The sequence below is a fragment of the Coregonus lavaretus genome, assembly GCF_964263955.1.
Source record: "Coregonus lavaretus genome assembly, chromosome: 8".
Taxonomy (NCBI): domain Eukaryota; kingdom Metazoa; phylum Chordata; class Actinopteri; order Salmoniformes; family Salmonidae; genus Coregonus; species Coregonus lavaretus.
The window spans coordinates 30,085,100-30,091,074 of NC_139995.1; positions in this window are offsets into that span (position 1 = coordinate 30,085,100).

Below are 5,975 nucleotides of genomic sequence, written 5' to 3' on the forward strand. Positions count from 1 at the left end.
AGGCAGCCACATGTTACACACACAAACACACACACAACCACATACAAACAATCTCCCAGGCAAACAAATACAGCAACTTTTTCAGGATCCTCATCCAACCTGATTCTCACAACCACTCTCTTTCTTCTTTCTCTACGCTCTCTTTTTTTCCCTCTTTCTCTCTCCCTCTCTCTCTCATACTCCATTGCTAAAACACACAGTATTTAGAGAAACAGATGCAATGGGAAAAGGAAATATAATAATGGCTCTGTGTTTTTAATGTCTAGATAATGGCCAAACCATAACATTCCAAACCAAGTGCTGTTACAAGGCATCTAATCTGCAAGTGTGTATATAGAAATGTTAATTTAATACACACACCCACACACCCATTTGTTTGTCATGTGTTTTGTCATTCTCATGATATCAATGAATCATAGATATGTAAATGAAACTAACATGTAAGTATGGGGTGACAAACAAGAATTATGTCAAGACAAAAACTTGTTTAAAGATCATCTTGATATTGTGTATATTCTTAAAGTTACATATATATTCACTTCTGATGCACACACATCTGTGTGTATGATCATGTATGTGGAAGCATACTTACATGACTCACATGCAGCTCTTTCACACACACACACACACACACACACACACACACACACACACATGCAAACACACACACAGTGATTAATTGAACTTCCCCTATCTAGTGTTGCATTGACACGAGCTGACCATTTCGGCCACCAGTGTGGAATTGAGTAAAATGGTTTCAGAATGCAGACTGCAATGGATGACTGCGAGGTTGGTTGTGGGGCTTCCCGCCTCCCTTCTTCGCTCCAAGATGGATTTCCAATGCGGCTGAAGACACCAAATGAGAAAAGTCATGAATATATTGATCGGAGTTGATAATACACCCAACACCACGAACATCATCCAGTGTGGTGTGTGTGTGTAAGATAAGTTTAATGTTGTTAGTTTTACCCACATGGCTCCTGCCTACAGCTAATGGGGTGGGGAGGGGTGATGGTTGTCCCCTAACAAACAGGATATCAATGATGAGGCTTATGGTAGACAGAGACAGTATTTTCCCAGACCTTATGGCGGATGACAGAGCATCATCATGTTCCACTAAAGAGCCCAGATATCCTGTGTTTAAACCCTCAACTGTTGGCGGGACTCCATTACTATTCCTATATTCACTTTACATTCAATTGATAACAGAGCAATTTAAAATGGGTGTCAAACCCAGGCATAATCAGAGATGGAGCTTTATATCATGGCATGCTGGTTATTTGTATAATGATGAGTCTTATTTTCTTCTAAGGTAAGCAGCCTGTTTGTTTACAGTGTGGATACGGACATTGAGGATTCATCTTGTACTCTGTACAGAATTAGTTTCACATTTTCAAATGTATGCTGCTACCGTAGAACTAGATACAGACTGTCTTCAATGGAAATGTACATCATTGTGTGTAATTGAATGTACCATACATTATTAATTATGTAAATGCAATTCAAATATGCAGGTTCAGGTTGATTCTGTCTGTCAAAGATGTTATGCAAACACTTGACACGGTGGCAATGAGACTATATTGTGTCACTTGTGTTATCGATCAAGAATGGATTTCATGGCAATTTTAGTGTGGGGGGCATTATTACGTTGTCAGACCATTTAAAAAAACACAACTATCTTTACATCAATGTGAATGCCCTGCCTAGACAATACCATGAAAAGCAGGTCCTTCTCCTGTAGTTTATAGCATCATACATGTACCTAATGTAAGTAGTTGTACATGTTACAGGACTTCAGAGGAGGGCTCTATTGTAACAAGTTGTTGTATTAGGAAAACCACAGAATAAATGTAGCTGCAGCAGGGATTATACTGCTACTCCATGTGTGTGCATTAGTGTTGCAGCATATGGCTGGTGTGTGTGTGTCAAGTCTCAGGTCCAACTACAGGACAGAGCTTTGGGCTTGATCTAGAGACAGAACACCGGTTATTATCAAACTGCATCAGTCAGATGAAAACAGTATTCCTGTACTATATCTTAACTGACAGTATTACAACAACCACCTATCATCGTATATAAACCAACACAATGTACGGATTTGTTTGTGTGTACATGACCTCTCTCTTTGTCATGCTGCATTCTACTGTGTTCCCTGGAACTAAATAATGTTAAATAACTTACTGTTGAAAAGGAAACCTGGTCTTTGTTTATGAACAGTATGAATTGATTGTTGTCACTGTACCTTGCAAGCTGAGCTGTGTGTGTATATCTTATGTATAATATTATCAACAACAATTTAATCTGTCCTAAGACAATAATATATAAGACCTACAATAAAACAATGTGAAGATGATTCTGAGTCACTGTCTGACTTACACTAATGCTGTCATTATTTACAATCCCAAAAAACTTGATCAATTTATTACTGCAGTAATGTATTCTCTTTTGTTGATATGTGGTGGGTTGAGAAAACAAATTAATGTTACAGACTTAAGGACTAATACTGGATTTATGTATGTACATCAGGAGCTCACGGGAACTGAATACCGGCTTCTAAATGTTTCAGTACCGACACCCAAAATGAGCACTGGCAGCTATTTCATTCCAAGTCAAGCATTGATGTTAATTACATTCAGTCTTCAATTTTTTTTGTAGAGCTGCTGACTAACAAAGTGTAAACTGTCTAAAAATAAGTAAAGAAAGTCGCTCACTCTATATATACTCCCAACAATTTAATGGATAAACCTATTAGGTTTACCCATTAAATTGTTGGGCGCACACAGTGCCTTCAGAAAGGATTCACACCATTTTACTTTTTCCATATTTTGTTGTGTTACAGCCCGAATATTAAATGGATTAAATTGAGATGTTTTGTCACTGGCCTACACACAATACTCCATAATATCAAAGTGGAATTATGTTTTTCAAAAAAAACATCTAATTCATTCAAAATGAAAAGCTGAAATGTCTTCAGTCAATAAGTATTCAACCCATTTGTTATGGCAAGCCTAAATAAGTTAATGAGTAAAAAATTGCTTAACAAGTCACATAATAAGTTGCATAGACTCACTCTGTGTGCAATAATAGTGTTTAACATGATTGTTGAATGACTACCTCATCTCTGTACCCCACACATACAATTATCTGTAAGGTCCCTCAGTCGAGCAGTGCATTTCAAACACAGATTCAACCACAAAGACCAGGGAGGTTTTCCAATGTCTCGCAAAGAAGGGCACTTATTGGTAGATGGGTAAAACAATTGAAAATAGTTTTATTCTGTACAGGCTTCCTTCTTTTCACTCTGTCAATTAGGTTAGTATTGTGGAGTAACCACAATGTTGTTGATCTATCCTCAGTTTTCTCCTATCACAGCCATTGAACTCTGTAACGGTTTTGCTTCATGGTGAAATCCCTGAGCGATTTCCTTCCTCTCTGGCAACTGACTTAGGAAGGACGCCTGTATCTTTATATTGATACACCATCCAAAGTGTAATTAATAACTTCACCATGCTCAAAGGGATATTCAATGTCTGCTTTTCTTTTTTTTTTTTACCCATCTACCAATAGGTGCCCTTCTTTGTGAGGCATTGGAAAACATGCATCCTGTTTGCAACAAGGCAATAAAGTAATAATGCAGAAAATGTGGCAAAGCAATTAACTTTTTGTCCTGAATACAAAGTATTATGTTTGGGGAAACTCCAAAACACATTACTGAGTACCACATTCCATATTTTAAAGCATAGTGGTGTCTGCATCATGTTATGGGTATGCTTGTAATCATTAAGGACTGGGGAGTTTTTCCAGGATAAAACAATTAATGGAATGGAGCACAGGCAAAATCCTACAGGAAAACCTGGTTCAGTCTGCTTTCCACAAGACACTGGAAGATGAATTCACCTTTCAGCAGGACAATAACCTAAAACACAAGGCCAAATGTACTCTGGAGTTGCTTACCAAGAAGACAGTGAATGTTCCTGAGTGGCTGAGTTACAGTTTTGACTTAAATCTACTTGAAAATATATGGCAAGACCTGAAAATGGTTGTCTAGCAATGATCAACAACCAAACTGACAGAGGTTGAAGAATTTCTAAAAGAATAATGGGCAAATGTTGCACAATCCAGGTGTGGAAAGCTCTTAGAGAGTTAACCAGAAAGACTCACAGCTGTAATCGCTGCCAAAGGTGATTCTACAAAGTATTGACTCAGGGGTGTGAATACTTATGTAAATTAGATATTTCTGTATTTCATTTTCCATACATTTGCAAACATTTCTAAAAACATGTTTTCACTTTGTCATTATGGGGTGTTCTGTATAGAACAGTGAGAGAAAAAAATATATTTAATCCATTTTTAATTCAGGCTGTAACACAACAAAATGTGGAATAGGTCAAGGGGTATGAATACTTTCTGAGTTTGCAACTTTCTTAATTTTTTTTATCTCACTATTACCACAGTTAGCTAGGTGATAGAGAAATCCCTTCCTCATATAAAATGGCAGCATCCCATCTCTTAACCCATGAAACCACAAGCAATACTCTAGAATTACAGAATAGACCCGTGTCCTGCTCCCACCCTCAGTGAACCAGTCTGTGGTCTCATCTCGTCAGAGTGAAAACAAGCAGACAGATATTTAATTAAAGGTGAGAGGTAATAGTATTCTGGATGCTGAATTTGTTGCCTACGGGAGACTGGAGGGATAGTGGTGGTGTAAGGGGGGGGGGGATACCTCGGCAGTCTCCCCTCCTCCTCACACTCTATCCTGGCAGATTCCAGTGTAAAGTTAATTGGACAGGGAGCGAGGGCATAGGAGGGAAGCATTCGGGCCCATTAGCAATCCCCCTGTGGAAGGCTGAGCCGAGAGGATCACAGACTCACAAATAGGAGGATTAAAATAATCAATAGGCTTCACTCTCTCCTCTCCAGCACCAAACACACACACACACACACACACACACACACACACACACACACACACACACACACACACACACACACACACACACACACACACACACACACACACACACACACAGACACACACACACACACACACACCACACAGACACCAGCAACACAGACAGAAATACATACATTCTGCCTGGTCACATGCACACCCCCATACACTCAAGACAGACAGGCACATGTAGACTTTCAATTACTCACACATTGCCACACATAAACACTGTCTTGTATGAACCCATACACACAACAGTAATGAAATCCACACACACACCCACGCAGGCACGCACACACTCACGCACAAACATATACATCTATCCTAGTGCTAATGAGGGGTATGCGGAGACTGGCGGAAATGGAGAATAGGAGCTGCGTTTCTGTCTTTGGAACACTGTGAAATGGGTGTTTCTGCAATATATTATTAAAGGAATACTTTGGGATTTTGGCAATGAGGCCCTTTATCTACTTCCCAAGAGTCAGATGAACTTGTGGATACCATTTCTGCGTGAAGTTTGAAGGAAGTTGCTAACTAGCGCTAGCGCAATTGCTAACTAGTGTTAGCGCAATGACTGGAAGTCTATGCTACCAGATACCCATAGCCTTCCAGTCATTGCACTAATGCTAGTTAGCATTGGCTCGCAAAACTAACTCTAACTTCCTTCATACTGACACACAGATATAAAAATGGTATCCACAAGTTAATCTAACTCTGGGGAAGTAAATAAAGGGCCTCATTGCCAAAATCCCGGAGTATCCCTTTAATCTTTAATCCTTTGCTTATTTGTGGATATTTTTTTTTAAACCATTTTAGAAAAAGTAAGCCTACATTACATTCACAATGTGCGCTGTCTGGAAGCTGTATTTAAAACAATGCACAGACATTACTGTGCAGTGTTTTATCATTATACAATGACGCCACCTGTTGTACACGTACTGCAACTACAGTGGCAGGAATGGGCCCACCGGCTGCAGTATCGTCTTTCAACCACCAGGCCGCTGTCATTCTGCAGACAAAG